At 47.3% G+C, this 24,483-nt stretch overlaps 1 protein-coding gene across 3 annotated transcripts in view; it reads right to left on the minus strand.

Moving 5' to 3' along the window:
• EFCAB11 (EF-hand calcium binding domain 11) overlaps positions 1-24,483 on the minus strand; it is a 173,643-nt gene that overhangs the window by 27,196 nt on the left and 121,964 nt on the right. Inside the window, exon 6 of one of the 3 annotated variants that reach the window (XR_011258382.1) lies at positions 22,830-24,420. The exons of the other annotated variants lie outside the window; for them this stretch is intronic. The gene's annotated coding sequence lies outside the window, so the exon portion shown is untranslated. The remainder of the gene's footprint in view (positions 1-22,829; positions 24,421-24,483) is intronic. 3 annotated transcript variants of the gene reach the window in all.

A 24,483-nucleotide genomic window follows, 5' to 3' on the forward strand; every position in this document is an offset into this window, starting at 1 on the left:
TAGTCTCTGGTTTTAAAACAAACCATTAATAATGCAAAGAGGAGAATAAACATCATTTTATCAAATTTTAGTCAAATTCTGGTAAAATAGTTCATGTGTAAACTAAAATTTCTACTTAACAAACATAAACAGGACGCCTCTCATCGTCTACTTGGTTTCACTACTTTACATTTTAAACACAAATTGAAACTCTTAAGTGGTCACATACAGGGAAAGACTTAACTCACATTACTTGTTTTCACAGCCGCGGTGCTGTCATTGTTCACACCACCCCAGGTCACTTTTATGATTAGCTTTTATTGGAGTTGAGTTGCTTTACGCTGTCGCGTTAGTTTCTACCGTGCAGCAGAGTGAATCAGCTCTGTGTGTTCATATTCCCTCTCTCTTTGGGGGTCTCCTTCCTCCTTCCCATTTAGGTCCCTGCAGAGCGTCGGGTACAGCCCCTGCGCTGCACAGCATGTTCTCATCAGTTGCCTGTTTAATGCCTGGCATCAGTAGGGTGTATATGTCCATTCCAGCTCCTCCTCGGCGTCCATACAACTGTCCTCTGCAGCTGTGTCTCCACTTCTGCTTCGCAAATGAGATCACCTGTGCCGTTTTCTAGACTGCACACATACAAACCTACCGTTTAAACAGGGGAGTTTCTTATACTATAGGGGATGGAAACGAAAACTATTGGGTTGGCCAAAAAGTCCATGTGGGTTTTTCATAAGATGTTTATGGAAAAACCTAAAAGGACTTTGTGGCAAACTCCACATATTCGAAGCCAGTTCAAAGGATTCTGAGTGGCTGCTGCTAGAAACTCAACTGTTTAGGGTCCCTTGGGCTGCAAGGAGACCAAACCAGCCAATCCTAAAGGAAATCAATACTGAATATTCACTGGAAGGACTGACTGAAGCTGAGGCTTCAATACTTTGGCCACCTGATGCAAAGAGCTGACTCATTGGAAAAGACCTGATGCTGGGAAAGACTGAAGGCAGGAGGAGAAGGGGACAACAGAGGATGAGATGGTTGGATGGCATCACCGACTCAATGGACATGGGTTTGAGTAATCTCCGGGACTTGGTGAGGGACAGGGAAGCCTGGGGTGCTGCGGTCCATGGGGTTGCAAAGAGTTGGACAAGACTGAGTGAACGACAGTAGCAGCTAGAAAGTACTTCTATGTGCTTTCAAAATAAGTGCATGTAGCTGTTTAATAAAAGGAAGCTATAATACTGTACAATTTAAAGTTTACATGCATAACATTAAAACTCAAAAACTAACCTCAGCAACTGTTTAGAATGTAGGCCAGCAAAAGTCCCATTCCCCACCCCACCTGTATTTTATCATCTGGTTTGTCAGAGCTGTAGGGACATGAGGGCAGGTAGGGTTTGAATCATTTCGATAATTATTTAAAATTCTCTTTGGATTTTGTTGTTGTTCAGTCAGTCGCTAGGTCATGTCGGACTCTCTGTCGCCCCATGAACTGCAGCACGCCTGGCTTCCTTGTCCTTCACTGTCTCCTGGAGCTTGCTCAGGCTCATGTCCATTATGTTGATGATGCCACCCAACCATCTCATCGTCTGTCATCCCCTTCTCCTCCCGCCTTCAGTCTTGCCCAGCATCAGGGACTTTTCCAAGGAGTCAGTTCTTTGCATCAGGTGGCCAAAGTATAGGAGTTTCAGCTTCACCATCAGTCCTTCCAATGAATATTCCGGACTGGTCTCCTTTAGGATGGACTGGTTTGAGCTCCTTGCAGTCCAAGGGACTCTCAGGAGTCTTCTCCAACACCTCAGTTCAAAAGCATCAACTCTTGGGTGCTCAGCCTTCTTTATGGTCCAACTCTCACATCTGTACCTGACCACTGGAAAAACCATAGCTTTGACTAGATGGACCTTTGTCAGCAAAGTGATGTCTCTGCTTTTTAATACACTGCCTAGGTTTGTCATAGCTTTTCTTCCAAGGGCATATCTGCAAACTCCCAGCCCGGTTGGACCGCTTCCTCACTCTGGGTTGGGAGTGGCTGAAAGTCTGGAATTTGCGGGGTGGGGTCCCTCGGAGAAGGAGCCCTGCAGAGAAAGAGCTCCAGGATCTGCTTGAAGTGAAGTGAAGTGAAGTCGCTCAGTCGTGTCCGACTCTTTGTGACCCCATGGGCTGTAGCCTACCAGGCTCCTCCCTCCATGGGATTCTCCAGGCAAGAGTACTGAAGTGGGGTGCCATTGCCTTCTCCAAGGGATCTTCCCGACCCAGGGATCGAACCCGAGTCTCCCACATCCCAGGCAGACGCTTTAACCTCCTCACCACCAGGGAAGCCCACCAGGACCTGCTTGGGATACCCTGAGATATGCAGGGATGAGAGTGCAAAAACCTGGGGCAGAATTGCCAGGGATGAGCCAGTTGAACAAGCTGATCTCAGGCAGGGCTTTTTCCTGTCAAGACTGGAGAGACTGCACTGAACACTTTGGCTATTCAGTAGACTCAAGAAAAGCCACACCTCAGGAGCAGGGCTAAAGTAGTTGTAGAGCAAAGAGAACTCTAAAACTATACAGTCCACCCTTGAAACCACAGGACTGAACTGCACGGGTCTTTATACGTGGACTTTTCTCCCCAGTAAATATGGTTCCTGTATTTTCATTTTACAGATCTTTAACTAAGTGTGGGGAAATGTTCGGGTCTGATTATAGATCACAGTGAGTGAAGTTGCTCAGTTGTGTCCGACTCTTGGCAACCCCTTGTAGGGAACCCCTACCAGGTTCCTCTGTCCATGAGATTTTCCAGGCAAGAATACTGGAGTGGGTTGCCATTTCCTTCTCCGTGAGATCACGGTACATGGATTCAAAAGAACTAGAGTCTGAGTCCTGATTCTATCCAAACCGTTTCAGCTTCCTGACCTTGGGTGAGTCATCTTTCAATTTCTGTTTTTTTTTTCATGAAGATAGCAGTAGGTGGGTTTTTGACTACAAGAGGGTCAGTGCTCCAATCTTCCCGTTGTTCAAGAGTCAACTGTACAAAGCTTATAAATATGCCTTGAAAAATCAAGCCGATTTGCAAGTAAATTTAACACCTGCCAGAAATAAATCTCAATACTCAAAAGAAGGCATCAAAAACTTTGACTCTCGACATCAGAACACTCGTAACTGTGGTATGCAGAATTTCAAGGAATGGCCTTCAATATTCCATATTCTCTAGTTCCCAGACTCTGTAAATGTTATGAGAGGGCATTCCCATGGTTGTTATATAATCTAGGTGGCCCTAATCTAATCATATGAGCCTGTAAAAGCAGAAAGTTTCTCCAGCTGGAAGCAAAAGAGGAGATCAGCGAGGCTCAAAGAGTTAAGAAGCATGTGACACGCCACTGCTGCTTTGAAGACAGGCCTACGCGAGCAGGAATGCAGGCGTCTTCAGGAGCAGGCTGACAGCCAGACAGAGAACAAGGGCCTCTGACCCACAGCCACAAGGAACGGGGTTCCGCCAACAACCCACGTGGGCCTGGAAGCAGATCCTTGCCATGAATTTCTAGATAAGAGCTCAGCTCAACCAACACCTTGACTCTAGGCAGAGAACTCAGCAGAACACATCAGACTTACACCCTGCAGAACCGTGAGATCAAAACAGGCTGCTCCGAGCTGTTAGGGTCCTGATAATCCGCCACATGGCAACAGGAGACTCATAAAGTCCATATAGAATCCAATAAGACATTACTGTACATGCTGAAAAGAAAATATGACCCATAAACAGGAGAAAATTCAGTCAAAAGAAAGAGAACCAGAAACAACAAAGATGGCAGAATTGGTAGATGAGGACTTTTAATTATAAGTGTGCTCCAGGACTTAAAAAAGATTAAATAAACACACTGAAGAGAGGAATGGAAAATATAACTGCAGAAGAAATTCTTTGTAAAGTTAAAGAAATGGAAATAGAAACTTTCCAAATTGAATCTGAGAAAAAAAAGGTTGAAAGCGAAATGGAAAGAACATCGGTGACTTGTGGAGCAACACGCAGTGGCCTAATTTATATGTAACTGGAGGACCAGGCATCAGGGAAGAAGAAAAACAGCTGAAGCAATGATGCCCAAACATTGTCCAAATTTGGTGAACACTAGAATCCTGATCCAAACTCAGCACACTCCAAGCAGGATAAACAAAGAACACTATTAAAAGGAACATCGTAATCAAATCACTAAAGACAAACAAAAACCAAGTCTAAAAGCAGCTAGAGAAAAAAGACACATTTAGAGAAAAAAATATATAAAAATCACCATTGACTTGTCATCAGAAATAATGGAAACCAGTTAGAAGGACAACTTTAAAGTGCTGAAATATTCTTCAAAAATGAAAGGATAAAAACATTTTCAGAAAAACAGAAGCTGAGAAAATTTCCAGCCAGACTAGAAATGTTAAGGAGGTTCTTTGAAGTGAAGTCGCAGTTGCGTCCGACTCTTTGCGACCCCGTGGACTGTAGCCCACCAGGCTCCTTTAGGCTTGTCAGAAAAATACAGCATGGAAAACTAGATCTACAGAAAGGAAAGAAAGAGTCCTGGAAATAAAGGTGAGAAAGGAAGAGAGAGAGAAAAAAAGGAGATACAGGAAATATAAAGATGACAGGCTTAAACCCCACCATATTGATAATTACATTAAATGTAAATATGATAAACACTGATTAAAAAGCAGAGATTGTCAGAATGAATAACAAAATGACCCAACTATATGCCAGCCTTAGGAAATCCACTTTAATCATAGAGACAGAGATAAACTGATAGTAGAAGAATTTTAAAAAGATAACAGAAGAGGAATGGCTACATCAATATCACTTCAGAACAAAGAATATTATCAGGGATAAAGAGATTTTGTATAATAATAACAAGCTAATCAATTAATCAGGAAGACATAATCTAAATGTATCTATACCTAATAACAGAGCTTAAAAACACATGAAGCAAAAATCTGAGAGAACTCAGAGAAGAAAGAGGGAAATCTATTATCACAGCTGACTCTGTAATGCTCCCCTGGCAGTAGAGGGTCGACCACAAAGAGAGAGCATCAGTGAGAGTGACGTGAGTGAGTGACGCTAGCAGCCAACCTGGCCCAGAGGATATTTACTGAGCCCCACTCCCACGTCTAAGAGACGCTCATTGACTCCATTCTCACGGAACATTCACCAAGACAGATGATGAGACACAAAGAAAGTCACAATAAATTTAAAGGAACTGAAATGAATTAAATTAAAAATCAGTAACCAAAAAAATCTGGAAAATATCCAATTATTTGGAAATTAAGCAACATATTGGTTAATAACCCATGGTCCACAGAATAAAATACAAGGAGAATTAGAAGCTATTTTGAACTGGATGATAATGAAAACACAAAATTTCTGGAATGCAGTTAAAGCAGTGCTTATTATGGAAATACAAAAATTTAAATGCTGACATTGAAGATGAAAAAGAAAAAGAAGACTAGAATCAATGATGGAGACATCTCCCTGAAGAAGCCATAAAAAGGTCAAGTAAACCAAAATGAGGAGAAGGAAATAGGAAATACAACAGCAAAGACCAATTAACTAGAAAATGGAAGAATAACAGAGAAAATGAACGACACGAAAGATGGTTCTTTAGGAAGATCAATAAAATTAATGAGCCTCTAGCCAGACTGATGAGAGGAAAAAAACCCCACAAATTACCTATATTTGGATTGAAAGTGATACGGATCTTAGTTATTAGAAATACTGTTAAGAGAATGCCATGTATAATTTGTGCCGACAATTTTGAGCTTGGATGGAATGGACACATTTCCTTCCCATTTAACATTTCTTCTAAAAAAGAGAACAAGGAAGCAGAAGGCACACTCAAAGCGAAGACGGCAAAATGTCCAGACCTGTTAAATTTGGTTGATAGGTACGTGGGCGTTGGCCATGTTTCCTTGATGCTTGAAATGCTTCTTAACTGAAATTCTAAATTAACTGAGGGAAATGTTTCTCAGGATCATTCAATCAACAAACGTGCGTTGCTCACTTCCTGCGCGGCGGCGCTGCAGCGGGTCCTGGGAACACGGGAGCCAGGCAGAGACAAGGCTCCGCCCAGCGCGATGCCACTGGCCGGGGGCGATGAGCAAGGAGCCAGGCGAGCTGCGGGCAGACCCGTGCGGGCTGCGAGGCAGACGGGCCTGTGAGGACGGCTCGCAAGGGGAAGGGGCTGAAGGGGAGCAGCCACGCGGGAGAGCCCGGGGAAGTGAACCCAGCAAGAGAACACTGCAAACGTGGGGGCCCCGAACCTAGGTCGAGCCAGAAAGATCAGAAAACACAGTGGTGTGAGGGGAGACTGGAGAGGCTGGATTTTTAAGCACAACAGCACGTCATTGGAGGTTTTCAGCAGAAGAGCTGGTTTTAAGGCACGTGGGTCAGCAAGTAGCAAACGGATCATCGGAAGGGGCGGCTGGAAGCTGCAAGAGACTTCAGGGGAGGGGAGGCCGGGAGCGGCAGGCTGGTATGGTGCCGATGGAGCGGGCTGGCGGCGTTTGAGATTTGCCACCCGTGACACGAGCTGACTGCTCAGAGACTCGAGCTTGTCTTCTTTCCCCTACAAACACGCATCCACATAGAAACAGCCGCCCACTCCCTGCTCTTGGTCGTTGCTGTTACTACAATGACCGGCACACGCAGCAGCCTTGGGTAGGCTCTCCGCCACCATCAGCCTCAGGGGCTGGTCCGAGTAATCCTGAAGCCACCGCGTGACACGGGTGACGACCTCACTTCTCGCTGGCACTGCGTTCAGGCCCAGACACAGCCAAACGCAGGCCAGACCCGCGGGGCCACTTCCGGTACCTAGTACCTTATCAGCTGCGATGTAGTCAGGACATCGGAAAAGGCAGCAGCCATTTACAAGAGAGGATTTTACATAATAAATAGATAGGAGTTAGGGGACTAAAACAGCAGCATGGAAACACTGCAGTTATTTGTTAAAAAGAAGAGGGTCGGAACCATCACCACACGAAGCCTCTACCATCGTCAGGGCTGGAGACACAGAGGGGAGAGCCTGAGGTTATGAGGACCGAAAGGCTGGTGGCCGGCCAGGAGCCTGGAGCCCAGCCTCGAGGGGGCTGCAGCTGGGTCCCTGAGGGGTCCACGGTGAGAAACAACGGGGAACTGGAACCAGTGGCAGGCGCTGGGACGCGGCGATCCTCGGGGGACCCCAGGACCTGGGAGGAGGCAGGCAGGAGGAAGTCGGGGAGTCACCCTTCCCCAGCGCCCTGCACGCACCAGGAGGGGTGCCCAGCGGGGCTGCTAAAGCAGAAAGGTAGCTTTCCAGTTCTCGGCCCGACTGGCCGCCCGGGGTAGAGAAGGGTGGGTTTCGGGCTGAAAGACAGGAGCTTCACAGCCAACACATGTTGCTACACCCCACGGTCCTGTTTCGTCAAAGAGTTCGATTCATTCTTGACGTGTGCCTTCATGGAAATGGCTTTGTTATCAGCAGAGTCACTTTTAGAGATTATAAATCTACTTTCCAGGGCATGTCATTCTCACGTCGGGAAAGCTGTCTGGAATACAGGGCTCTGTAAATGCCATGCTTGGTACTGACACTAGATGCTTTTACCTGAAGCTACTTAGTGTCTGAGCCAGTTCCTAAGCAGGCTGATCAGAAAGCCAGGGTCCCCAACAGGAGAGGGGTCTGGAATTTTCAAGGAGGAGGAAAGGACAAAAGTATTTTTTTTTCCCCTCTACGTTCCTTAGTCTTAGTCACAGAAAACATTTTTTTTCTTTAAGCCCGGCACTGATAATTACACAACAGACTCAGTTTAAACTCTGCAGTAAGGGCTATAGAACAATGTACCCTGCTCGAGGACAGTTTCTCCTTCTTGAAAACCTTCTGATTAATCCTGCTGTCTTAGAATGCATATTATGGGGTGGGTCTGGTAAAATCCTTCTATGGTGAGTTCTGATCCTGTCGTCTTAAAATGTAAATTGTGGGAGTGGGTCTAGTAAGATCTTTACCACCTTGAGACATTCTTTTGATTTATTGTAATAGCCAATTAAAAAAGCGTAAACTCCCTTGCTTAGACTAGCAAGGGGGGCACTCTCTGCCCCTTTCTGATATCTGTGTCAGAAGTCTGCTCTGTCCCTTTTTCACTTAATAAAACTCTGCTACACAAAAGCTCTTGACCAAGCCTTGTCCCTGGTCCCGAAGCTAAATCTTCGGAGATCACGAGTCCAATATCGTTCACCATAAGCTATCATATCTATTTGCATAACATTATAAAATGTATGTTTCGGGTTTCTTTTCCATTGACTCTAAGATATATATATATATATATATAATTATGACCACTAATAAATGAGATGTATATTTATGATCACTAAAAAAGAAATAAAGAGCCTCTTGATGAGGGTGAAAGAGGAGAGTGAAAAAGCTGGCTTGAAACTCAACATTCAAAAAACTAGTATCATGGTATCTGGTTCCATTACTTCATGACAAGTGAGTGAAGTCTCTGAGTCGTGTTCGATTCTTTGAGACCCCGTGGACTATTTAGTCCATGGAACTCTCCAGGCCAGAACACTGGAGTGGGTAGCCTTTCCCTTCTGCAGGGGATCTTCCCAACCCAGAGACTGAACCCAGGTCTCCCGCACTGCAGGCGGATTCTCTACCAGCTGAGCCAGCAGGGTAGCCCATGACATGGGATGCCTTCATGGTGGACAGACGGGGAAACAGTGGGAACAGTGAGAGGTGTTCTTTCCTTGGGCTCCAAAGTCACGGCAGACAGTGACTGTTTTAAAAGATGCTCGCTCCTTGGAAAGAAAGCTACGACAAACCTAGACAGCATATTTAAAAACACAGACATCACTTTGCTGACAAAGGTCTATATAGTCAAAGCTGTGGTTTTTCCAGTGGTCATGTATGGATGTGAGAGCTGGACTATAAAGAAAGCTGAGTGCTGAAGAATTGATGCTTTTGAAACTGTGGTGTTGGAGAAGACTCTTGAGAGACCCTTGGACTGTAAGGAGCTCAAACCAGTCCATCCTAAAGGAAATTGGTCCTGAATATTCATTGGAAGGACTGATGCTGAAGCTGAAGCTCCAATACTGCAGCCACTTGGTGTGACGAGACGACTCATTGGAAAAGATCCTGATGCTGGAAAAGACTGAAGGCGGGAGGAGAAGGGGACGGCAGAGGATGAGATGGCTGGATGGTATCACCAACTCAGTGGAGGACAGAGGAGCCTGGTGTGCTGTAGTCCCTGAGGTCGCAAAGAGTTGGACATAACTTCATGACTGACCACTACCAACAACAATACGTAGCCACTTACTGGATTGCTTTAAAAATGATCTTTAAAGGCTTGTTTGCAATGACAGCCAATATTTGCAATTATGAGTGAATAACACCAGGCAGGAGACTGGATCCATTGAAATTTCCTTTCTCCTTTATTCACCAATTTTATTAGGTGACCTCCGTAAGCAGCAAAATCTCCCACTGACTGAGGCTACTTCAGGCCCAACACTCTTTTCTGGTTCAAAGTAAAGTAAGTGAGAACATGTCTGATAAGTTTGAGAGACTTTGGAAGAGAACCAATTCTTTTCATAGGATATGTTTTCATGAAGTCTCATTTTCCTATTAAGTCCCCTAAGGCAGTACTGCTTAAATTCTCTTTGGTAAAGGACCACCTTCAAAAAATTTTCCAGTGTGTTGCAAACTGATACTTCATAAAACTTAATAAAAATGAATCACTAGAAAAGTGAAATAAAAAGACACGCAAGATAAAAACTGCAATTTTGTATTCCTAGTTCAACCAACAGGAAATTATATTGCAATAAATAGTACCAGATAAACAAAAGGAAAAAGGACTGTGGAAATTGTAAGCTGTTTGTTCACTGAAAGTTTGCATGTAGGCAACTAATACCTAGGATCACTATTACACTTGTAACTTTTTTCATTTTGAGGGAAAAAATGAATCCCCGTATTAAATGTCTATATATGGGGTCACACAGTCAGACACGACTGAAGCGACGCAGCAGCAGCAGCAGCTACACTGTGAGTGAACAGAGAGCACAGAAATACCGTGGCACAGCTGGTGAAGAATGCTGCCAGTGCAGGAGACGCCAGAGGGACCCGATCCCTGGGTCGGAAGACCCCTGGAGGAGGGCACGGCAGCCCACTCCAGTGTTCTTGCCTGGACAACCCCGTGGACAGAGGGGCCTGGCGGCCCACAGTCCATGGGGTCGCAGAGAGTTGGGCGACTGAGCGCACACAGAACAGAAGTTTTAATGCGGCAAATGGACTTGCTTCTCACCTGATGATGTTTCTAAGCCGGGTGCGTCTCGGCGCGTTTGCCAGCAAGGCTACTTGTAGGGGATCAAGTGCATCTAAGCTATTTCTAAGTCTTATTTTCATAATAATAATGTGATGGTGATGAAAAGAACAGGAAAGAAACTAGTCTCACAGAATGAAGCAGAAGAGGCTTTCGAGCAATTTCAGCAAGCTCGGTTTGTTCATTTCAGTTTCATCCTAAATGGAGAAAGTGCGACTACATTTTCAGAGTTTTTAAATCCTTCAACAGAAGCCAGTTCTAGCCAGTATATCTTGTAAGTTATGGTTAAATTTAAGTTATCTTTTGATGAAAGAAATGGATTCTGGATCCATGAATTTTCTGGGCATAGATCTTCTTTTGATGGAAAATAAAATTCAAAATGCCTTCTCAAACCTTAAGGTGTCTTGTGATAGCCTTTCACAGCTGTGCAGTGCCAAGACCATCGCCTGCATCACCGGTTGTTGCTAAGTTATGGAACGTGTGTCATGATGATCTGTAGAAACTCTGTTCTTCCAAGCTGCTAGCTTTCGTGTTTTACCCTTTGATCATATCAGCCATTGATAAACATGTTTCTTCTTTGCACGGAAGTACTAAGGTCGTTAAAAATCACCGAAGGTATTAGATACATAAGGAGTCCTGCTTGTCCAGTTCATATCTTCAACAAGCCAGGGCCAAACTGTCTTCTGATTTTACAGAAATGTACAGAGGTCTTCCGTAAATTGAACATTCTCAAACAACTGTCCTCTTGATCATCCTGATACCTCAGCACGTAGCAACGGCTGATCACGGCCTGCTTGCACAGGATCAAATAACACAGAATAATTCGGAATGTAACACAGCAGGCTTTACCTAATCGCGATCTTTAGGACAGCACTAAGCCCACGGGTTAGTTCCACCAACATTTCTTTTCACGGCAGGACTTTCTCATGAGAGAGGTGATCTATTGATTTACACCCTGGTGCAGCCTCTAAATCAGGGTGACGTCTTCAGGATGCTTTCTGCACCATCGGAACCTGCTCCCACACAAAATGTAAACTCCAGTCAACGTCTGTTGACAATCTAATCCTTCATCTATACAGTTCAGACTGCGTCGTTTGTCAGCGACAAAGCCGAAAAAAGAAATTCTTCCCTCCTATCACCATCATGTTCAAACTGCACGTAAACAGGAATGTGAGTGAAACGACCGTGCTACCATGAAAAAGCACACTGCTGACTTTAATCGCTCCGTGAGCTAGCCCTCTGCACCACGCGCTGGTTCTAGAACAGGCTGAGCTGTGGGGGCTCCGGGAGCAGGACTCAAGCTACGCTCTGTGTTAGGGACTCGCCCAACATTCCGAGCAAATACCTTTGAAACCATCTTTCACCAATGTCTCACCAACTGTATGTGGATTTTAGTCTTGGCGCGCTGAAACGCTACTTACTAAGAAGCCTGTAAAGCCCTCATGTTTATATGTGAAACCCTGAACATCTGCTTCAGTCAGCTTTCGAATCCAATATCCTTTTGTTCACAACCTTCTCATGGTTTTGAGCTGAACTTTTCTGGACGCCATTAAAGAAATATTTCCGTATCACCGTGGATCCTGCCGCCCTGAACGCTGTGACGGCCCCACAGCCTCACAGCCAGCAGGGCCCTACAAGTCACCAGCGCCATGCTTTCGGGATGTCAGCCTCAGTGACAGCCATAAACGGGACGCAGTGTGTGAGGGATCGCAGTTCCGAAGAAAACACACACGAACACTTGCCTTTGTTTCTTCACAATCACTTCCACCTGCACCTTTGGGTTTATGCTCTTGGCACATTCAGAAACGACGAGGATTTTCTCACCAGAAACCAGACAGACAAACCAAAGAAACTCCAGGGAGGCTTGTTTTACCTTCTGTAAACGGAGGGGGAAAATGACCCACACACATTTTATTTCCTCAATTAACTAATAATGTGAAATAATAAAAATGGGAAATTTTTGATTAAATATGAAAACTTGTAAGGTATAAAAAGAAAGGCTTACATTTCCACAGATTTTTAGATACTTTGAGAGTACCGCTGATAAACCAATCAGAAATAATCACACACTGTACCACGCAGGGTTATTAGCTACATAACTTGCACCGCGTATGACTCACTATTTGAGCTTGCCGGAACTGAGGTGGTCTACACCCTGTTCAGTGAGACGAGTCTGCCATTGCAAACTTGGCATCATGACAATGCCAAACCGCTCCAAAAGCTTCTGACTTCCCAGGTGGCGCTAGTGGCAAAGAATCCGCCTGCCAATGCAGGAGCTGCCGGAGACACAGGTTCAATCCCTGGGTGGGGAAGAACCCTGGAGCAGGCAATGGCAACCCACTCCACATTCTTGCCTGGAGAATGAATCCCATGGACAGAGGAGCCTGGAGGGCTGCAGTCCGCGGGGACGCAAACGTGCAGAGGTGGGCAGAGGAGGGAGTCGGGCAGGATGGGCCCCGGGCAGTGGCTCTGACGTGCGTCCCCGGGTCAGAGTCGTGTTCAGGGCTCCACAGGGAGCACAGGGGAGGAGAGAGCGGCAGCTCTATCCACAGAGCACTGCCTGTGGGAGCACTTAACAGACAAGCACGGGGCGGGGGGGACTCCCCTGGTGGTCCAGCCTGCCCTCCACTGCAGGGGACGCAGGTCCAATCCCTGGGCAGGTAACTGCCACAGGGCAACTAAGCCCGACCCAGAGCAAGAGCCAGGGCGGTCATAATCAGAAATTAATACCAGAAAGATTATGGAGAATCATTTAAATAAACATATAGAGAAGCCTGGGGTGAGCGACTGACGGACACGGTGGCCCTGGGCACTCACGGGCCTGCCGTCCTGGCCCGGGAACCCGGGGGCACTTGGGTTTATGAGCTGCCCAGTGACGATCTGTAGAGCCGCGTCCTCCTTCAAGCAGGTAACAGTTCCTTCGAGGAACAGAGCTCTTAAACGTTTGTGCACCATGAACCCTTGTGGCAGTTTGATAAAGATTCTAATTTCAAAGGCATAAAAGGAAGCCAATTATACTGAATAGATATGAGTATTAAAAAAACAAATTAGCAAGAAGGTATTATACCCAGTGGTGGGAAGAGGGACGGGAGGAGTCAAGGCGAGGAGGAGTCTCTGTGATTCCAAAGCAGCAAAGAGGGTGAGCGAGCTCAAGGTGGCCACAACCCCTAAATTATGATCCCAAAATATCTGTGAGCCCCTGAGGGCAGGAGAAGTGGGTGACGGGGGATGAGATGGTTGGATGGCGTCACTGACTCAACGGACACGAGTTTGAGCAAGCTCTGGGGGATAGGGAAAGAAGCTGCCTGGCGTGCTGCTGTCCATGGGGTCGAAAAGAGTCGGGCACGACTGGGTGGCTGAACAACGACCACCTGTTGGTGGCAAAGTCCGGGACACTGCTAAGATGACGCTGCTTGGTTGGCCACATTGCTAATTTAGAAAGATGCTAAATATCCATCAGAGATCTACGTTCACAGAACCCAGATGAAAAATCCTTGAATTGAAAGATTTCATTCACTTGTACCCTCACCACCACATTCAGGCTAAGTTCCAGTTTCCAAATGCATCTCTTCTTTTTAATAAGAAAAATCATATAATACACCAAAGAGTGGGCTTCCCGAGTGGCTCAGTGGTTAAGAATCTGCTTGCTGTTTCAAAGACTCAGGAGACGGGGATCCGATCCCTGGGTCGGGAAGACCCCCTGGAGAAGGAAATGGCAACCCGCTCCAGTATTCTTGCCTGGAGAATCCCATGGGCGCAGGAGCCTGTTGAGCTACAGTCCATGGGGTCACACAGAGTCGGACATGACTTTGACGCACACACAGGTCAAGAAGAGACTTGAGAGCAGGCCCCTGGGTAAAGGCGGGGGTGTGGAGCCGAGCTGGTGTGGACACAGTGGACGTGGAGGAAAAGAAAGGAACCCGGATGCCCCCAAGGGTTTGGGCATGAGCGACAGGAAAGATGGAGCTCCGCAAGGGTGGAGTTCTGGGATTAAGATGGAAAATGAAGCAGGTGTGGGGGAGAAGATCAGGCGTCTGGTTTTGAAAGTGGGGTTCTCTATCACATGTCCTTGCAGAGAGCTGGACACAGAAAACCTAAAGCAATTTAAATGTCGCAATAGGGGCTGATTAAGTTAACTATTATATATTGATAAGCTGTTGCAAGAACGGCAGTTATAAAGAATGAGATCTAATCGTACTATTACGGAAGTCTGTGACATATGCAGAGCGGTCTGCAGCGTTTCACCGATACTTCACATAGACACAGTCGATGTCTGTCTGTGCACTCACGTGTCACTTCACATGCTCGGAAAAGAATCTGCATGAACACCCACCCAACAGCTAATAACATTTACTTTATCTATTTCTACATTGTTAGAACTTTCCAGTGAAGAACATGCGTTATTCACATAATACAAAATGTTTTAAATGATGCTTGGTTCACATGTAAGCAAACACTCTCAAAGCTAGGCGCATTTCCTGACTGTTGCTTTGTTTTTTCATTCTATTGAAGCACAGCTGATTGATGACATTGCGTGAATTTCTTCTGCATAGCCAGGTGACTCAGATATGCATGCGTATTCTCTTCCACATTCTTTTCCATTGCGGCTTGTCACAGGATACTGAATACAGGTCGCCGCGCCGCATGATAGGACCTTGTTGCTTATCCATCCTATATATGACACTTTGCCTCTGCTAATTTTGGAATTCTGCTAATTCCAGACTCCCAACCCTTCCTCCCCGACACCCCCACCCCCGCCCTTTGCAACCGCAAGTCTGTTCTCTGTGTCCGTCGGTCTGTTTTTGCTTCATACATACGCTGATTTGTATCAAAGTTTAGATTCCACACATAAATGGTCTCCTCTGGTATTTGCCCTTCTCTTTCTGACTTCCTTTGCTTAACAAGATCGTCTCTCGGTGTATTCACGTTGCTGCAAAGGGCATTACTTTCTCTTTGATGGCTGATAATATTCCATTGTGTAAACACACACACACACACACACACACACTATATATATACACCACTTCTTCTTGATCCATTCATCTGTTGACGGACATTAGTTATTCTTTGAAATGAGGCAGAAACTTTGTGACTGCAGCTCTTGGCGGGAGCAGCAAGTAGTCTGAGACACGGGGTGGATGGAGGTGGGAAGTAAAGTGTGTGGAAAGGGGAAGAGAGGAAAGACAGGAGACAGGCACGCGCCAGAGCTCTGACACGGAGGCTGGGGCAACACTCAGTCTCTGGACAGGTTTGCATTTGGCGAGTATGTGTTTTTCAGTTTTTTAAACATGGAAGCCTTTAGGCAACTTGGGAGCTCTCCAGTTCACCACAAGCCCCACCACTCCCTATGACCCCCCCACCCAGCGTGAGCCACACATTTCCGTTGCTGCAGGCAATGACCTTCCCACCCCTGTGCTGACACGCACGGGGCTCTTACTCCGGGCTGGGTACTGCATCCGACTCTGCCTTCTACTCTACTGCGCACATCAGTCAGTTCAGTTCAGTCGCTCAGTCGTGTCCAGCTCTTTGTGACCCCATGAATCACAGCACACCAGGCCTCCCTGTCTATCATCAACTCCAGGAGTCCACCCAAACTCATGTCCACTGAGTTGGTGATGCCATCCAGCCATCTCATCCTCTGTCGTCCCCTTCTCCTCCTGCCTTCAATCTTTCGCAGCATCAGAGTCTTCAGATGAGTCAACTCTTCACATGAGGTGGCCAAAGTATTGGATCATCCTTCCAATGAACACCCAGGACTGATCTCCTTTAGAATGGACTGGTTGGATCTCCTTGCAATCCAAGGGACTCTCAAGAGTCTTCTCCAACACCACAGTTCAAAAGCATCAATTCTTTGGCGCTCAGCTTTCTTCACAGTCCACCTCTCACATCCATACATGACCACTGGAAAAACCATAGCCTTGACTAGACGGACCTTTGTTGGCAAAGTAATGTCTCTGCTTTTCAATATGCCATCTAGGTTGGTCATAACTTTCCTGCCAAGGAGTAAGCATCTTTTAATTTCATGGCTGCAATCACCATCTGCAGTGATTTTGGAGCCCAAAACAATAAAGTCTGACGCTGTTTCCACTGTTTCCTCATCTATTTCCCATGAAGAGATGGGACCAGATGCCATGATCTTCATTTTCTGAATGTTGAGCTTGAAGCCAACATTTCACTCTCCTCTTTCACTTTCATCACTGGGCACAGAGGTAACATCAAAAGATTGAAAGCGTTACCAGTGTTTTCTACAAAATCTGCATCTGCCTCATCTGTCTCTCTTTTAGCCATATTCATTTTTGGACACGTCAATAAAAGTTAAAGTGGCCGTAAGCTCACTGTTTTAGTTCACACTTGTGCTGTAAAGGAGATCAGCCCTGGGATTTCTTTGGAAGGAATGATGCTAAAGCTGAAGCTCCAGTACTTTGGCCACCTCATGCGAAGAGTTGACTCATTGGAAAAGACTCTGATGCTGGGAGGGATTGAGGGCAGGAGGAGAAGGGGACGACCCAGGATGAGATGGCTGGATGGCATCACGGACTCGATGGACGTGAGTCTGAGTGAACTCCGGGAGTTGGTGATGGACGGGGAGGCCTGGCGTGCTGCGATTCATGGGGTCACAAAGAGGTGGACACGACTGAGCGACTGAACTGAGCTGAACTGAGCTGTAAAACATGAACTGTGCTCGTCAGGAGGCCATGAGCCCTGACTTCTGACTTACCTTTGACAAATCCTTCTTTTCCTGGACTGGTAAGGGTTTCCCTCTGCTTAAGTAGAGAGTCGCACAAAGACAATATAACCCAAATCACCTTCAAAATGACGGCACCAAGGACAGACAGAGTCGTAACACAGAAGACGACGCTGAGCAGGTCCTGCTAGCAAGCTCATTCTGCAGATGGGGAAAAGAACCCCTGGCAGGTGAAGGCCAAATACGTAAAAAGGACACTCAGCATCTCTTTTACCAAGCATCTTTCCATCATCTTTCCATACATTAAATAATATCCATTCTAAGATGAGTTTAAGAGGCTGTTAACATAATTATTTGGGGCTGAATGATGAATGAATAAACAAACAGATGCTCAGCATGTGGCATCTCTTTATCTCAATGGAAAGAGAGCCCTAAAAAGTTCTCTGCGGAATTCTTTTTTTCAAGGTGGGTGATTTCAAGATCTAATTATGACCCTGAGGCTGATGTCTGGCCCTCGAGTTTTGACTTTGGAACATGGAGCTAAGAGAAACTTTACAATGAGTCCTGGAAGAGAAAAGATCATAAAGTTTAATCACATGTCTCCAGGGGGAAAAAGAACAATTTTTAAAATGTTCTATTCCTAACAATCATGGAACAAACATCACCTTTTAAGATCTGTTTCTCAGAAGAGCAGAAATCATTTAGTCTAGGAAAACAGTGTGGCTTAATTTTTAAATTTTTTTTCTCTTCTAGATTCTCTGCCAAGAACTACAGAGCAATGTGAAAAGCCAGCGCGGGCAACAGCTACTAAGGAATCTCTCTGCTGTATTTCTAATAAGATAGCGACGTCATTTCCGTTGCTGACATCTAGCTGTACTGGGTCTGAAATAAGCTGTTGCGGCTTTTTCCCCTCAGTGGACTCCAGTTGCAATAAGTAATACATCGTTTATAATTGGAAATGTGTATCCCTCCCCAAAAAGTTTGCTCCTTACGCCCTTGAGCACCCGGCTTGAAGCCACTGCTTGATTTGCACGCACGCGTCTGTGCTCAGTGGCTTCCGTTGTGTCTGACTTGCAACCTCATGGACTGCAGCCCGCCAGGCTCCTCTGTCCATGGGATTCTCCAGGCAAGAATGCTGGAGTGGGTTGCCATGCCCTCCTCCAGGGGATCCTCCCAACCCAGGGACCAACTGAAAATCTTGGTGTGAAAAAATATGATTAGCAAGTTCAATACAGCTTAAGAGAAATTAAATAAAGTGAAAGACAAAACTAAGAAAATCTTCCAGGATGCAGTAGAGAGAGATTAAGTTAAAAAAAAAAAAAAGGTAGCGGGAAAACAAACAAACAAAAAATTAAGGAGACAGATATGAGGAGAGAAAGTCAAGGAAAAGATGTAAGACACGGAAAGGAGTTTCAAAAGGAGGGGAGAAGCGGAGGAGAAAAAATGTAATGCTGAAAACATCCAATTAAGGGAGCAAAACAAAGTGAGCAATTTACACAAATAGGGAAAAGCATTCAAAGAAGGGCAGCACCTATTTACAAGCGAAAGAACTGAGCACATTTGGAATATAAAGGATTTTATCCTTCCACCAAAGAAAGTGAAAGTGAAGCCGCTCAGTCCTGCCCCACTCTTTGCCAACCCATGGGCTATACAGCCCGTGGAGTCCTCCAGGCCAGAACTCTAGGGTGGGTAGCCATTTTCTTCTCTAGGGGATCTTCGCAACCCGGGGATTGAACCCAGGTCTCCTCCATTTATGGGCGGATTCTTTACCAGCTGAGCCACAAGGGAAGCCCAGAAACCTTTCCATAAAAAGCTAGAAACACAGATGCTCACTCCGACCCCGACCAGGCAAGCTTGTATCAGAGGTCCTGACTCACAGAAAAGAGCTCTTTGAATGTGAGATTTTAGAGAGAGCGTACCTCCCGGTGAGGGCCCAGGTATCACTACGACTAAACAAAGGCCCTCTACGTGAGCCGTCGGTAAAGTAACGGAGATGAAGGTTGCCGGGCTGAGAGAGTACAGACACTGGAATCTGGAGTCCTGGCGGCACCCAGGGTGGCGTCACGGCTCTGGGTTTGGGAAGAGGCTCTAGCTGAGCCCCAGTGGAGGCGCTACGTCCACTGGGCTGGACGGACGACAGCGTCATGGATGCAGAGAGCAAATCAATGCGACCGGAGGACGGACAAAAAGGGAGGCGCTGCCGCAGGGCGGGAGCTGTCGTCTCCAGACACCACTGCCCTCCTGGAGCAGCGTTCCCGGGGCTGCCGGGGTGGTCCAGCGGTCAGGACCACATGCGTCCACCGCGGGGGCGCGAGTTCAGTTCCTGGGCCGGGGTCTAAGAGCTGCACGCTGAGTTGGGCAGCCAAGAAAAAAAAAAAAAAAAGCAGCAGCAGCGCTCCTTCACCGCGCTTCCCTGGTGGCTCAGACGGTAAAGCGTCTGCCCACAATGCAGGAGACCCGGGTTCGATCCCTGGGTCGGGAAGATCCCCCTGGAGGAGGAAATGGCAACCCGCTCCAGTACTCTTGCCTGGAGAATTCCATGGGCAGAGGAGCCTGGTGGGCTACAGTCCATGGGGTCACAAAGGGTCAGACACGACTGAGTGACGAACACTTTCACTTTCTTTTCCTTCAAAGGAGGAACTGAGCAAAGCGCCTGGGGAAGGACCCAACGTCAGTGAGAGACGGCAGGCGCGACCCTGCAGCCCGCAGGCAAGGTGCAGGAGGGCGCGCGCAGAGGGAAAAGGGCTCGGGGCGTCACTGGGAACGTTGAGCGAGGGAAGAGTGGAGGCCGAGTGAGAATTCCAGAGCCGAGTATCAGTAGAGCCAGCTTGAGGCAACCAGAGAGAGCGGAAGGGCTTCCGTCTGCAACGGAGGCGGCGTGGCGGGGAGTGTGACGGAACCGGGTGTCCTGGGAGAGAGACTAAGCTCTCTCTGTTGGTCTGCCCCAGCCTGGATACTGACAGGGGAACCCATGTCCACGTCTTAAGAAATGGTTCAGATGGCCTCTTGCGGTTACAATAGGAAGAAATTTAAAAAAGAAAAAAAAACTCTGAGGACTCCCCTGGTGGTCCAAAGGCTACGACCCCGAGCTCCCAGCGCACGGGCCTGGGCTCCAGCCCTGCTCAGGGAACTAGGCCCCGTGTGCTGCAGGGAAGATCGAAGACCCTGAGCGCCAGAACGGAGACCGGCGCAGAGCAAGCGAGTAAATAAGTACTTTTTAAGGGTAATGATTGATCTTTTTTTAAAAAGCAATGAAAGCTCAAAAGCAAAACCTCTGACCTCCAGATCAGAGCCACTCAGCATTAGCTGCACACTTCACATCTGGCAGCGCCTTTATCCTGCAGTGTAGTCCTAACTTTGACATACTCAACACAGGGACATTCTCATTTACCAGTACTGGAAGTCTAGAGAAATTAGGATATGTCATTAAGGAACACTCAGGGTTGCTTTCCTTTAGGACTGACTGATTCCATCTCCTTGGACTCTCAGGAGTCTTCTCCACACAGGAAATCGACCCTGAATATTCATTGGAAGGACTGATGCTGAATACACTGGCCACCTGATGGGAAGGGCCGACTCATCGGAAAAGACCCTGATGCTGGGGAAGACTGAAGGCAGGAGAAGGGGGCGACAGAGGGAGAGATGGCTGGATGGCATCACTGACTCGATGGACATGAGTCTGAGCAAGCTCTGGGAGATGGTGAAGGACAGGGAAGCCTGGCGTGCTGCAGTCCACGGGGTCGCAAAGCGTCAGACACGACTTATCGACCGAACAACAACGACATTAGAGAAAGCATCAGGACCAACACCGAGGCCTTGAATATAATGAATGTTCAGCACAGGGCCGTAGACTTGGACCCATGCTGAGGCTGAAGCTCCAGCCCTCTGGCCCCTGATGCGAAGAGCTGACTCATCGGAAAAGACCCTGATGCTGGGGAAGACTGAAGGCGGGAGGAGAAGGGGGCGACAGAGGCTGAGAAGGCTGGATGGCATCACCAACTTCATGGACATGAGTTTGAGTAAACTCCGGGAGTTGGTGATGGGCAGGGAGGCCTGGCGTGCTGCAGTCTGTGGGGTTTTTGACTGAGCGACTGAATTGAACTCAACTGTAGACTTGGAATATATTAATCGAAGTATTTAATGGCTTAATATTATGTTGAGGCTACTTGAAATATTCTATTTTACAATTTCAACATAGAAACTGTCTTGTACTTTGCATAATTAACTTCAGAGAAAGAGGTTTTGGAGACCAGTGTCTGTTGATCACTTAGCTTAGCTGGCCCCCCAAATCAACTCTCTCCATTACATCTGTCTTATCATCTCCCCTGATGCAGAACACGGCACGTGCAAGTCTTAGGGCGCATCCCTTTCAATAAGGAACAAGCTTCAAAACAAGTGAGGGTTGGCATCTGCTAGCCTGTGAATCTGGACTGTTAATGATATAAGACAAACACCATGCATTCAAGAAAATGGTGCCCATTCATCCACTTTCTTCAAAATGGAAAAGCAGTACGTTTAATTTGTGGTTCTCCGCATTTTAAATAGGCAACTCAATGAAGCAATAAATGTGTTCATAATGAATAGATTTCTCTACATAGGGGACTCTCAATGGGAGGAACATAGCTGAAGATTTAACCTAGTGAACATAAAAGTAAACAGCAGAACACACAGGAATAATCTGAATTAGCCAGAAAATGAGGCTTTGTTTTGTTTTTTTTTAAAAAAACAATCACTACTGTTAAGGGTAATTTTTAGGTTGTGATATAAATGCATCATTGTGTAAAAAGAAAAGATGGCTGTGATTAAATTACCAGTATCTAAAATAAGATCGAGCTCTCTTTGTTCCCTGCCTGTCTCCCCAGCACCTGCTACCCCTGGCCACTCTGGGGAGCCCCTCAAGCCTTCCAGACTCCCCTCTCCTCTTCCTCACGCTGCTCTGGGCTTTTTTTCCTCCTTTGATCCAAACTCCCACCACTCTCCTCCTCCTCAACCTTTCCAGTGGGAGCCGTGGCACTTCTGCTTCTAATTAAACCGTCCTGTGTCCTAACTTCGACGACAGAGGATGAGATGGCTGGATGGCATCACCAGCTCGATGGACACGAGTTTGGGTAAACTCCGGGAGTTGGTGGTGGACAGGGAGGCCTGGCGTGCTGCAGTCCACGCAGTCACGAAGAGCTGGACAACTGAGCGACTGAACTGAATACCCTAACTCCGGTGGAGCCCTATGCCAGAGGTGTGAGGCCTCGTATCACGGCCACAGACACAGAGCCCCACGCCAAGGTCATCTCCAGATCCGACTGAGCCCCATAGCAACTGTTGCCATGAGACCCCCTGATCCAAACCAGCCAGCTGCCTGACCCCAACCAATCACCTGATGCCAGCCTTCCAGCAGGAATCTTCTTTGTCTTGAGGCTATAAAGGTTGGCTATGCACCGTGAGAAGGGGGCGCCCTCCCGAGTCAGCCGGCTGTTCCAGTGGCCGACTCTCCCGGTCTGTCGGGGGTCAGCCCGCTGTGCTCGAAGCGCTCACGTTCTGAATAAACTCACCCCTGTCTGAAACACTCTTGTGTCTGGAGATTCCTCTGCAACCCTCATCCAAACCGTGACAACTTCTCCAGCTAACACTCACTCCGCCCTGTGCCCTAACCGAAGCTCGGTTCTCTGGTGGCGACACAGCTCCCCTCCAGCCGCCCCCGAACGCGTGTCTCTCCTCTGTCTTCTAGAACCTCGCCGCTGATGTAACAGCCCCCATTCTCTCTCCCAGCCGCCCCCACCCCTCTCCCTGTCTCCCCCTCCGCTCTCCTTGCTCTTCTGCTCCTGGAGCCTAACCGTCCCCTGATGCGCGTCTGGATACGGCAAGGACTCAACACTTACTTCCTTGCTGCTTAGTCTAGACATCGCCTGGAGGATCCCGGGGACGGGGGAGCCTGCAGGGCTGCCATCTATGGGGCTGAGACATCGCCTGCAGGATCCCAGGGACGGGGGAGCCTGCAGGGCTGCCATCCATGGGGCTGCGCAGAGTCGGACATGACTGAAGCAACTCAGCAGCAGCAGTCTAGACAGCACTCTTAATCACGCCGCTGACTTTTTATTTACGTTTTCTTAGATTCCTGGCTGCTTCCGGTCACAGGTGCAGAATGCAGGGTCTCTCACTGTGGGCTGTGGGCTTGGCTGCCCCACAGCACGTGGGGTCTCAGCTCCCCGACCAGGGGCCGAACCAGTGTCCCCTGCATGGAAGGCAATTTCTTAACCACAGGACCAGCAGGGAAGTCCCGCTTCTCTGACTTAGCTGACGACACTGGTCCTCACTGAGCCTCCTCCCTCCTCCGTCCCCTTGGTCTCAGCGACCGCACAGTCTCTGGGTCCTCGTCACTTTCTGGGCACTCTTCTCAGCCCTCTTTGCACACTCTTTGTTGTTGCTGCTCACTTGCTGAGCCGTGTTCGACCTCTGTGACCCCGTGGGCTGCAGCACGCCAGGCCTCCGCGTCCTTCACTGTCTCCTGTTGTTTGCTCAAACTCATGTCCATTAATTTGGTGATGCCTTCCAACCATCTCATCCTCTGTTATCCCCGTCTCCTCCTGCCTTCAGTCTTTCCCAGCATCAGGGTCTTTTCCAGTGAGTCAGCTCTTCACCTCAGGTGACCAGAGTATTGGAGCTTCTGCTTCAGCATCAGTCCTTCCAATGAATATTGAGGGTCAACTTCCTTTAGGGTGGACTGGTTTGATCTCCTTGCCTTACTTTTTAGCTTGTTTTAAATTGTCACAACCCTGAATATGGGTGATACTCGTACTTCCCATAATTCTGTCTTCAGACAGTCTTCCCTTCTTGCTTAGATTCTTCTCTCTGCAAGAGCCCACTCACCCAGCGTCTTCAGTTACCGTCCACGCGCTAATAACCGTCAGCTGCGTGTCTCTGGTCCAGCTCTTCCTCCTCAGCTTCCGGAATGGGCTGGGCGTCTCCCCTCGGGTATCTCGGGCACAGCTCAGTGGCTCTGCCTCTAATAACCTGGGCCTCCTGCTTTCCTTCTGTCAGTGAACTTCATCGGGCAAGACTCCCAGGTGCTGAATCTGAAGCCCAGATCCGGTCTTTAAAAAAGCTTTCTGGATGCATGTAGGATCTTAGTTAAAAAAATTTTTAATTGAAGTATAGTTGATGTACAATATTGTGTTGCTTCGAAAGCAATTCAGAGATGCGTGCTTGTCCTTTTCAGATCCTTTTCCATTTTAGGCCATAACAAGGTGCTGAGCTCAGGGCCCTGCGTTATACCGTGGATCCTGCCGTTACTCATCGTATAACAAGCACAAAATATATATAATATATATAGCACGTCTGTGCATCTGTGAATCCCAGACTCCTAAGTTATCCCCTCGCTTTCCCCTGTGGTAGCCACGTTTGGTTTCTACATCTGTGAGTCTCTTTCTGTTCTGTATATAAGTTCATTGGTCCATCACTTATATGTGGAATCTAAAAAAAAAAAAAAAGACACAAATGATCCAAATTCAGTCTTGATGCCTAGCCTTCTCTCAT

The sequence above is a fragment of the Ovis canadensis genome, chromosome 7 (assembly GCF_042477335.2).
Source record: "Ovis canadensis isolate MfBH-ARS-UI-01 breed Bighorn chromosome 7, ARS-UI_OviCan_v2, whole genome shotgun sequence".
NCBI lineage: Eukaryota > Metazoa > Chordata > Mammalia > Artiodactyla > Bovidae > Ovis > Ovis canadensis.